The following is an 11125-nucleotide window of genomic DNA, read 5'->3' on the forward strand; positions in this document are numbered from 1 at the left end:
GCCAGTTTCTGTCGGGTGCTTTTCCAATTCACTGTGGGCTAAAGCAAGGAGATGCACTAATACCTTCACTTTTTAATTTTGCTCTAGAATATGCCATTAGGGAAGTCCAGGATAACAGAGAGAGTTTGGAATTGAAAGGGTTACATCAGCTTCTTATCTATGGGGACGACGTGAATTTGTTAGGAGAAAATCCACAAACGATTAGGGAAAACACGGAAATTTTACTTGAAGCAAGTAAAGAGATAGGTTTGGAAGTAGTATAAATCCCGAAAAGACAAAGTATATGATTATATCTCATGACCAGAACATTGTACGAAATGGAAAAATAAAAATTGTAAATTTATCCTTTGAAAAGGTGGAAAAACTCGAATATCTTGGAGCAACAGTAATAAATATAAATGACACTCGGGAGGAAATTAAACGGAAAATAAATATGGAAAATGCCTGTTATTATTCGTTTGGGAAGTTTTTGTCATTCATTCTCCCCTCAGAAACCTGAAAGTTAGAATTTATAAAACACTTGCATTACCGATAATTCTGTATGGTTGTGAAATGTGTTCTTTGGAAATGAGTGATTTTACGTGTTCCATCTTAATAACACTGCACTACAGGCTAGAAATCGTCTCGTACGCTTACTACCGCACTGGACAACACGTAGCTGCAAACAGACAGTACAGAAAACAATTCTAACCACCTTCTCTCTGACGTCATGTACAATAATCGAGTCACATATGCGCTAGTATCGTATTTATGTAGAAATTGTTTAATCTCTAATCATTACTGGTATATACATATTTCAAACTATTGAATAGTTTTTCGTTGCGATTATGAAGTTGCCACTCAGTGCGTATTATAATCATTCCAGTAAGTAAATGATCAAGTAGAAATGACTCAAAACTGCATCAAAGTTACAGATTAAAGGAAATTGATTGATTGATTGATTGATTGATTATTCTATACATGGCCATATATATGGATGTACACGTCAATTACATAATAAATAAAAAACACAATAAAATTAAAAACGCTACAAGTTAAAATATATTTAAAGTAAATAATATAATCAAGTAGTATTGCATATATCATAACTTGTGATTTAAGAATTCTTTTACTGAATAAAAAGTTTGATCAGTTAAATCTGTTTAACTTTCACTTTAAATTTTGCATAAGGTAAAGATTGTATCTGTAATGGTAATTTATTAAAAAACACAATGCCAGTATAGGCAGGCGATTTTTCATATTTCACAAGTTCATGATTTTTTATCGAGAACAGATGTGCATTTCGTGTATTATAATTATGATAATATAAATTCTTATTGTATTTATTCTCATTCTGTTTCAAGAAAATTAGGCATTTGTAAATATAAATGGATGGAAATGTTACAATTTTGTATTGTTTAAATAAGGATTGCATGAATCAAAACTCTTTAATTTAAACATGGATCTTATATATTATTTTTAATGTACCGAAGTACATATGATATGTCCATGCAGATATTCTGCGTCATCATACGATGAAAGAGTAATGGAACGGAGAAAAATTCTCACCGGCGCCGGGATTTGAACCCGGGTTTTTAGCTCTACGTGCTGATACTTTATCCACTAAGCCACACCGGATACCACCCCGGCGTCGGATAGAATTGTCTCAGATTAAGCTCCAACTCTTGGGTTCCCTCTAGTGGCCGCCCTCTGCACTACGTCATAGATGTCTATGAACGTAGGACCGAAGTCCACACATGTGCTGAGGTGCACTCGTTATGAGTGACTAGTTAGCCGGGATCCGACGGAATAAGCGCCGTCTTAAATCACGAAGTGATTTACGCATATCATATATATTATTTTTAATGTACCGAAGTACATATGATATCTCCATGCAGATGTCCCAAGAGTTGCAGCTTAATCTGAGACAATTCTATCCGACGCCGGGGTGGTATCCGGTGTGGCTTAGTGGATAAAGCATCAGCACGTAGAGCTGAAAACCCGGGTTCAAATCCCGGCGCCGGAGAGAATTTTTCTCCGTTCCATTACTCTTTCATTGTATGATGAAACAGAATATCTGCATGGACATATCAAATGTACTTCAGTACATTAAAAATAATATATATAATACGCGTAAATCACTTCGTGATTTAAGACGGTGCTTATTCCGTCGGATCCCGGCCAACTAGTCACTCATTACGAGTGCACCTCAGCACATGTGTGGACTTCGGTCCTACGTTCATAGACATCTATGACGTAGTGCAGAGGGCGGCCACTAGAGGGAACCCAAGAGTTGGAGCTTAATCTGAGACAATTCTATCCGACGCCGGGGTGGTATCCGGTGTGGCTTAGTGGATAAAGCATCAGCACGTAGAGCTGAAAACCCGGGTTCAAATCCCGGCGCTGGAGAGAATTTTTCTCCGTTCCATTACTCTTTCATCGTATGATGGATCTTATAGTTCTTTTTTCTCCTATTAACATTGGTAGAGTTACCCCATAAGAAAACTGCATAACTGAGATATGCATAAGCAAGTGAATAGTAAATTGAAATCAATATTTTGGTGTTTAGTAAACTTCGTAACAGTCTCCAAATATGCCAAAGAAAGATGCTGAGAAAGATACTAGGCTTATCACTGAGGAACAGAGTTCCAAACGAAGTGCTACAAAAGATGGCAGCAATTAAAGATCCAGCACTGCAAGCCACCAACACCAAATGGAAGTGGGGAGGCCATGTTGCACGACTTCGAGACGGAAGATGGACGCAGAAAGTCACACTATGGGATCCCCGCATTGGCAAGAGATCACGCGGAAGACCACGACGAAGATGGGCCGACCTCTTCAGTGAACGAGTAGGAAGCCATTGGTCAAGCAGAGCAAGACATAGGGAAGACTGGAAAAAACATAAGAAGACAAGTGAACAGCGACTAAAACCAGTGCGACAGAAACAAGCGAACAATACCAAAGTGTGCAGAATGTGAACAAAGTGAACAATTCCACTCTTACGCGGAGTAGCTCACCGCGTGAGACAAATAGAGCTCTCCCTCTATAGGAGGAGGCCTTTGCCATTAACGGGACATTTTTAGGCTAATCATTTCTTTTCATATCTCTCAGTTGCAAAATAGCAAAATTAGCAGTTATTGAGAAAGCAGTAGCTACTTGTTCGGGGAAAGTAAAAGTTATGGATTCATTTCTTTATACTCTTAGGAATATTTCTGGTGGTTACACCATGTAATAGTGGAAACAATGTAATAGTAAGAGAACTCTGAATGGAGGTGGGGGACGTTGAAGGATGCGGGGGAGTAATAATGGAGCCAGGGCTCACATCGCATACCGTGAGCATCAAGGTGTGAACCGGGGACAGGGAGTGAAGGCCTTCTATTTGCACTGGAAAGCGAACGATGTAGAATATTCGGCTATCACATCGTCCAGTTACATGGGGCGAACCTCACCGATTAACACCATGTCACTGATAGGTAAACTACACGCTATACAGATAATAATGGATTATCGGTCGGTTCCTGGGCATTGGAGTGTTTAGCCACTATCGTGGAGATACATACAGTTCACTTGCTCCATGGAAGGATGCGCACAGATGAGATTGTATGGCAGATGCCGGAGGGATGGGAGGCAAAAACTGGTCCTGTGATATGGAAGCGAAATTTAAACAACAAAATATACGAATGAAAGAATTAATATAATGGACTGAAATGAAATTGTTTGTGAGAGAGAAGGAGAACAGGGAAAAAAAATTAGGAGAGAACAACAGTGGTTGGGGAAAAATTATGGAGCGTTATCATATTAGTACACATTGAATAAATACTCCATATTCGACTACTCTTTCCTGATCCAAAACATACGTCACATGTAACAATCCGACCGAAATATGATACGCGTAATTTCCGTTTTTCACTAATGGTTAATAGCCCATGAATTAGCTATGTAACATTTTGGTAATGCACGTTATTAAAGTAGGGGAAAGCGGGGTAAAATGACCTATTGCCTCGATGGGATCTACGCGTGACTGAATTGTTAATTTTATTTTAAACTTCTAGTTCTGATGAGTGGAAAGAAATATGTCAAGAAACAAAATATCTGCTTTAGATTCTATGAGTAATTATTTAAACACTTAATTTTAATATTTTGATGAACTTGGTTTTCAGAAAACATTTATTCACACATGCAAGCCGACGTCCACACCTGCGAGTAACGGTCAGCGCGTCTGGCCGCGAAACCAGGCGGTCCGGGTTCGAATACCGGTCGGGGAAAGTTACCTGGTTGAGGTTTTTTCCGGGGTTTTCCCTCAACCCAATACGAGCAAATGCTGGGTAACTTTCGGTGCTGGACCCCGGACTCATTTTACCGGCATTATCACCTTCATATCGTTCAGACGCTAAATAACCTAGATGTTGATAGAGCGTCGTAAAATAACCCAATAAAATAAAAAAAATAAATATGTATATATGTATGTATGTATGTATGTATGTATGGGTATATATGAATATAAGTTTGTATGTATGTAGGCCTATTCGTGTGTGTATGTGTATGCGTATCTTTATTTTTTAAATATGTAATTACATGCATAATTATAAAAAAAAAAATTACCTTCAAAATTGTTAATGTGAAGAATGGTCTTGTTTCCTCGGCTCACAAATTTGTTTCAAGTTGAAGGAGATGCAAGAAAGTTGAATTCTCATATCTGACATGGCATACAGGCCATGACAGAATTTTGATTTTGTTGCTGTATATCGTGAAAATCCTACTTGACACAGATATGTTGTTGGAAGTGAGAGGAGTTTTGTCATTGCACATTTAGAAATTTCTGAACATTGCTATATAAGCTACACCAAAATTTGGTGACAGGAAGTTAGCTAAACCTCATATTTTCGTTTTTTGGTTGATTCGCCCGTTTTTGAATTAGCATCACTAGAGTGTGATACATGACAGGGTAGTCGACTGGTTTCTGAAGTTGTAGAATTGTCATTTATATTGTCTTTCATTAGCCACTGATCCATTGAAACGACACTGCATAATATGAAAATTAAAATTATTCGTAATGTTAAATTACTATTATGTTCGTAATCAAAGACATGTGGTTATTAACACACAGTTCAACATGAACACCTCACGTAAGCCTGCTCGTACTTAACCCTTAAATTGACAATTTATCCTACAGAATACAACAGGTTAAATTGACTATGTCTCCTATAGAAAACAACAGGTTAATAGGCTATATGCTATAATTTTAACAGAAAGAAAAAAAATTGATAGGAAAATTAAATTTAACCAAAATTTCACAATAGGTATAATATTGTGCAACATACAAAATTATGGACATTGCGATAGTTGTTTTCTTTACAGTCCGACACGGTTTAATAAACTAGTGTGAGAATAGTAATATACGTTACAAGAGCGGTATGTTGACGTTTTCATGGTCGAGGAAAAGATTGAAAAAGCGAAACGTAGTTGAGCATTTTTAATTTCCGAGAACATGAAAACAAACATACCGCTCGTGTATCGTACATTATTTTGTGCGAAGATCGTTTATTACATACCTGAAAGACGAATTTCTAATTATTTGCAATGAAATCTCCATGTTGGTTTCTGTTTAATGACGCCCACTTCGGAACACCAAAATATCTTTCTTCAACATTGTTGCTGTAAAATGTTTTCTGTGTTTACTATACTCCAGCAGGCCGTGATATACGTCTGTCTTTTTTTTCCCCCAGTCTATAAATGCGAACTTAAAACAAACGGTAAGGTTATGTAATGATTTATTTTTCATTTTAATATTTTAACAATATTATTTATATAACATATTGCAGTAATAACATCGGCATCTGGAATCTCGTTGATTTTTTCAAGGCTTCCTTAATGTTACTTGGAATTACAAATGCAGTAACTTTTGTGGTGTTGTAGAGTTTACTTAATTTTTGCAAATATTTAAAAACAATAATTAACATTGCAATTTAGGTGAAATTGCAGTGGTAAGTTTGCAATTTATAATTATTACTATGTTAAACGTCTCTAAAAATAATATGTTAAAAGCCTAAAGCAGTAAAATGAATGTCCCGCTTAAGCGGTAAGAAGAGGGAAATTGTTATGTGTGTTACGTTGGGAATACTGAATGTGGTATTTCACACTTACAGCGTATTGGTTCTGTGCGGAAAACAAGCAAATACGCACGATCTCGTACAAATGTAGTTTTGCCAATTTAAGGGTTAATGGATAAAAACTGACTTCACGATAAAAGTATCACAAGTGGAACGCAAGCACAACAATGGACGAAATTAGTTCCTAATTAAAAATAGTGTTAAAATTTATTGTTCACTAAATAACATTGTCATTCAAATTTATTTCACAATTAAGACATTAAGCCTCCGAGCACATTTACAAAAACTTATTGTGCGAGATGGTGCGTATTTGCTTGCTTTCCGCACACAACCAATACGCGGTAAGTGTGAAATACCACATTCAGTATTCCCAAAGTAACACACATAACAATTTCCCTATTCTTACCGCTTAAGCGTCATATTGATTTTACTGCTTTAGGCTTTAAATATATTATTTTTAAAGACGTTCAATATAGTAATAATTATAAACTGGAAACTTACCACTGCAATTTCACCTAAATTGCACTGTTAATTATTGTTTTTAAATATTTGCAAAAATTAAGTAAACTCTACAACACCACAAAAGTTACTGCATTTGTAATCCAAGTAACATTAAGGAAGCCGTGAAAAAATCAACAAGATTCCAGACTCAACATAGACTGGGGGAAAAAAAAAAGACAGACGTATATCACGGCCTGCTGCAGTATAGTAAACACAGAAAAGATTTTATACGAACAATGTTGAAGATAGATATATTTGTTCTCCAAAGTTGCCGTCATTGAACAGAAACCAAGATGGAGATTTCATTGCAACTAATTAGAAATTCGTCTTTCAGGTAGGTAATAAACGATCTTTGCACAAAATAATGTACGATACAAGAGCGGTATGTTTGTTTTCATGTTCTCGGAAATTAAAAAAGCTTAGCTACGTTTCGCTTTTTCAATCTTTTCCTCGAACATGAAAACGGCAACATACCGCTCTTGTAACGCATATTACTATTCTTACGCTGTTGGTCTGGAGAGAAAGAACTGCAAACATTCACACTTATCAAGCAGATAAGAACTAACTAATAACTTGCCACCCTCGTCAAGCAGACAACAATTTTCTATAGAACTGACTACCTTAACTGAAAAAAGAAAGTCGTGTATTTTACAACAGCTCGAAGGCCAACTCAAGCAAGAGTCAATATACTAACTTTCACAAGTACAGTTGCGTGCAGTACTGTACAATCGCTTCGAGAAAGTGGTAGTATTATATGTTATTTATTTCAAAATATATATTACCAGCCGTGGATCCCCTGGTAAGTGTTGGCAGATTCTCAGGGATCCGCGGAACACACTTTGAGAACCACTGCTTTAGAGTTATCATGCTAAAGTTGAATTGTTTCTGCAATTTAAACAGATTAAATAAAAATAATCAACTAAATTATTTAGATGCCACAAATTTACCTTAAATATACTAGACCCTACTACCCCGTTCTCCCCCATATTACAGCGATCCCGTTTCATTCTGTGAATGGTGCACCATCATACTCTTAAATTACTTAATGCACTCCACACATGAATAGATGGCCTCGTATTAGCGGTGGCATGTATCTACTAGCAGTGATGCAAAATTCCAAAAATTCATAAACTAATACGCTGCAACATAATAATGGTTTCGTTAGTATGGATCACGCATCCTAATAAATCCGCTGACATGTTTAGCGATATTAGGCGAAAATGGAAGTAGAGAGCACATGTTTAATGGACAAAACATTGCGCTCTCACAATTTTGGGCTAGTTATATTTAAAAATCTACCAATCTTGATAATAAAGTATGAACTATAAACACTACATTTTCTAGTAAATTTTAATTCTACTACACTGGCGATATAATGAACTTTGCTTGCTCAACTGCGACCTGTAGAGATATGATATAGACTCACGGTTATCATTTAGTTTCCATTTATTACAAAATTTGTTCTTGTTTTTCATCTATTTACAAAATTCTAGACTTGAACATTTTAACGCACAAAAGTGTTCTCATATAAAATAACGTTACATTTAAGGGGGAGTTTCTTCTTATAGCACACAAAATAATGGTAAAAATAGTCTTTCTTCAATAATTATAATACTATTTATCAGAGTTCTTTTATTTTTTTAGTGATGTGCGTATACATTTTAAGCTTTAAAATACTGTGAATTTTATTAGTAACAACAATGTAATTTATTCGTCACAACAATAATTCCTTTCTACAATTCGCCTTAAACGCTCTCGTCAACAATTGGATTTTCACTCAACACAGTATTCGTTACAGCACTCCACCGACGACAATGACAATTTACTTGGACTATTACGAACAACAATGAACTGTTAATCTTAACTAATATTTACAAAGCACTATTTACAAATCAGAACTATCAGTTCTCAGTTCACAGTTCTTCTAGCTCAGTCACTCGAGTTCACAGTATCTCGAACCACAGACCTTCAGAGACAGTTCACTGTACTCGAACTCAGGTCCCTCCAACTGCGGTCCACTGCACTCGAACTCAGGTCCCTCCAACTGCGGTCCACTGCACTCGAACTCAGGCCTTCGGATGCTGATACAGTTGCGGACGCACACTCGAGTCGAACTCCGGTACACAAGACTGGCTTGCTTGCTCTGGCTTCTCACTGACTGGCTGACTAATCAACTGAAAACTGCTGTCGTTCCTTCGCGTCCGTAATTTATAACCACAGCGACGTAGCCTCGAAAGTTCGAATTCGCGAGTCTTCCACTTCGACGGATTTCTCGGCCTTTCTAGGCAAGCAGAAGATGCGCGCGCAAACTCCCTCTCCACTCTCTCGCCGCGCGCCGTCCCAAAGTGCTCCGCGCGATCTTCTCTCGCGGGACGCTGGTCGTGAGTTTGAATCTCACGTCGCTGTCACAATAGAAAAAGAATAGTTACTCTAGAATAAATCTTTCACCTTAAAATAATTGTTGAATTTAAACATTTTTTTTTTTTATAAATTCACTACATGCCTGTGATTAGATGCATTCTATTCACTTATTACAGCACACATTGAATTAAAATGTTAGCCAATTACTGCTATATATTTGACGGTGATGATTGATATAAGCTCTATGTCCAACATTGCACATATATTAATAATTTTGGTAGGGTGTGTTTTAGTATCTATTAGCAGTAAATTTTAATTCAATGTGTGCTATAACAAGTGAATAGAGTGTACAGTCTTAGAAAAAAGTTGCCGCACAGATACTCTTCGAAACCGGCATCAAGCACTTCTTTCCATCCCTCATCACAGAACGTCTTTATACTCATCCTCCTATACTACTCATGTCAGGTTGCAAAAAACACAATCAAGCTATGAAATTACTGCAATAAAAGTATATAACAAGATACCTACAAATATAAAGGCACTTAATGAAACACAATTTAAATTTCAGATTAAGAGATGGCTACAGAATAATACCTTTTATAATATGAATGAATTTTTTGAAAATGATGTAGTATTTTAGTTAAATTTTATTATTTTTTACTCTTTTAATATTTTAAATATTGACACATTGTTTTTTATATTATCACATTGACGAGGCCTCTTGTATTCTTGCACCTTCAGGCAAATAAAGAATATGAATACGAATAATTTCAAGGGAAAAATTGTTCCGGGGCCGGGTATCGATCCCGGGAACTCTGGTTCAACGTACCAGCGCTCTGCCACCCGACACAGTCTCAACTTTTCCCTTTACATCCACACAACTCGCGTGGGCTGACGAAACGCCAGAGACCCACATCGAGTGCACACAATCTCTGTGTGACTTAGAATTGTGGTTTTCTGTTAACGTACACAGTGACGTATATATTATGCAAATCTAGTCTTTCAGGTAAAAAGGGAAAAGTTGAGACAGTGTCGGGTGGAGTTCCCGGGTAGCTCAGTTGGTAGAGCGCTGGTACGATCAACCAGAGGTCCCGGGATCGATACCCGGCCCCGGAACAATTTTTCCTTTGAAATTATTCAAATCTGCTTTACAGGGAGCTTTACCTGAAAGACTAGATTTGCATAATATGAATATGAATATGAATACTGTAGAAATACCTCGCCTCTGGAATTCCTTACCTATTAACGTCAGAGACTGACGGACTTTATCACAATTCAATACTAAATTGGAAAATTTTGTCTTATTTAATGCTTTTTAGATATTGCTAGAAGTATTATTTGTGTTTTTTACTGTAGATTAAAATTGCAAGTTTCTTCTTTATGTTAGTTAATCAGTTAGGATATAATTAATTACGATACGTAATCATTCATCTAAAGTTTGTGTGACTGCAACTTGTGTATATTTTTATGTGGCGTTACTTTGTTTATAGTGTGATTTTTCTTTTTTTTTCTATTATTGTATTTGTATTTCTGGTGTTGTGGAAGAGAAGACCAGAATAAATAACCATTATAAATAAATAAATAAATAAATAAATACATAAATACATAAATAAATAAATAAATAAAACAAATAACAAACAGATAAATAAATTAAATTAAATTAATAAATAAATTAAATTAAATAAATTAATTAATTAAATAAATTAAATAAATAAATTAATTAAATTAAATAAATTAATGAAATAAAATAAATTAAATTAATTAAATTAAATTAATTAAATAAATTAAATAAATCAATTTAATGAATTAAATAAATTAATTAAATAAATAAATTAATTAATTAAATAAATTAATTAAATAAATAAATAAATTAATTAAATAAATTAATTAATTAATTAAATAAATAAATAAATAAAGTAAATAAATAAATAAATAAATTAATTAATTAAATTAATTAACTAAATAAATAAATAAAATAAGTAAATAAAATTAATGAATAAAATAAAATAAATAAATTAATTAATGAAATTAATTAATTAAATTAATTAATTAAATAAATAAATTTAATTAATTATTTAAATAAATAAATACTTATAAGTCCCAGAAAGGAGACAGTGCGCATGATCAGACATACAAAAAACAAAATTAATCTTATTACCTCAACTAGTATTTCT

At 34.9% G+C, this 11125-nt stretch overlaps 1 non-coding gene across 1 annotated transcript; it reads left to right on the forward strand.

Annotated features, from left to right (window-relative positions):
• Positions 1–9994: 9994 nt before the first annotated feature.
• Positions 9995–10067, forward strand: TRNAI-GAU (transfer RNA isoleucine (anticodon GAU)). The gene has a single exon. It is a non-coding gene; the product is annotated as a tRNA-Ile (tRNA).
• The last annotated feature ends 1058 nt before the right edge of the window (positions 10068–11125 follow it).

This window comes from Periplaneta americana, chromosome 13, assembly GCF_040183065.1.
Source record: "Periplaneta americana isolate PAMFEO1 chromosome 13, P.americana_PAMFEO1_priV1, whole genome shotgun sequence".
Lineage (NCBI taxonomy): Eukaryota > Metazoa > Arthropoda > Insecta > Blattodea > Blattidae > Periplaneta > Periplaneta americana.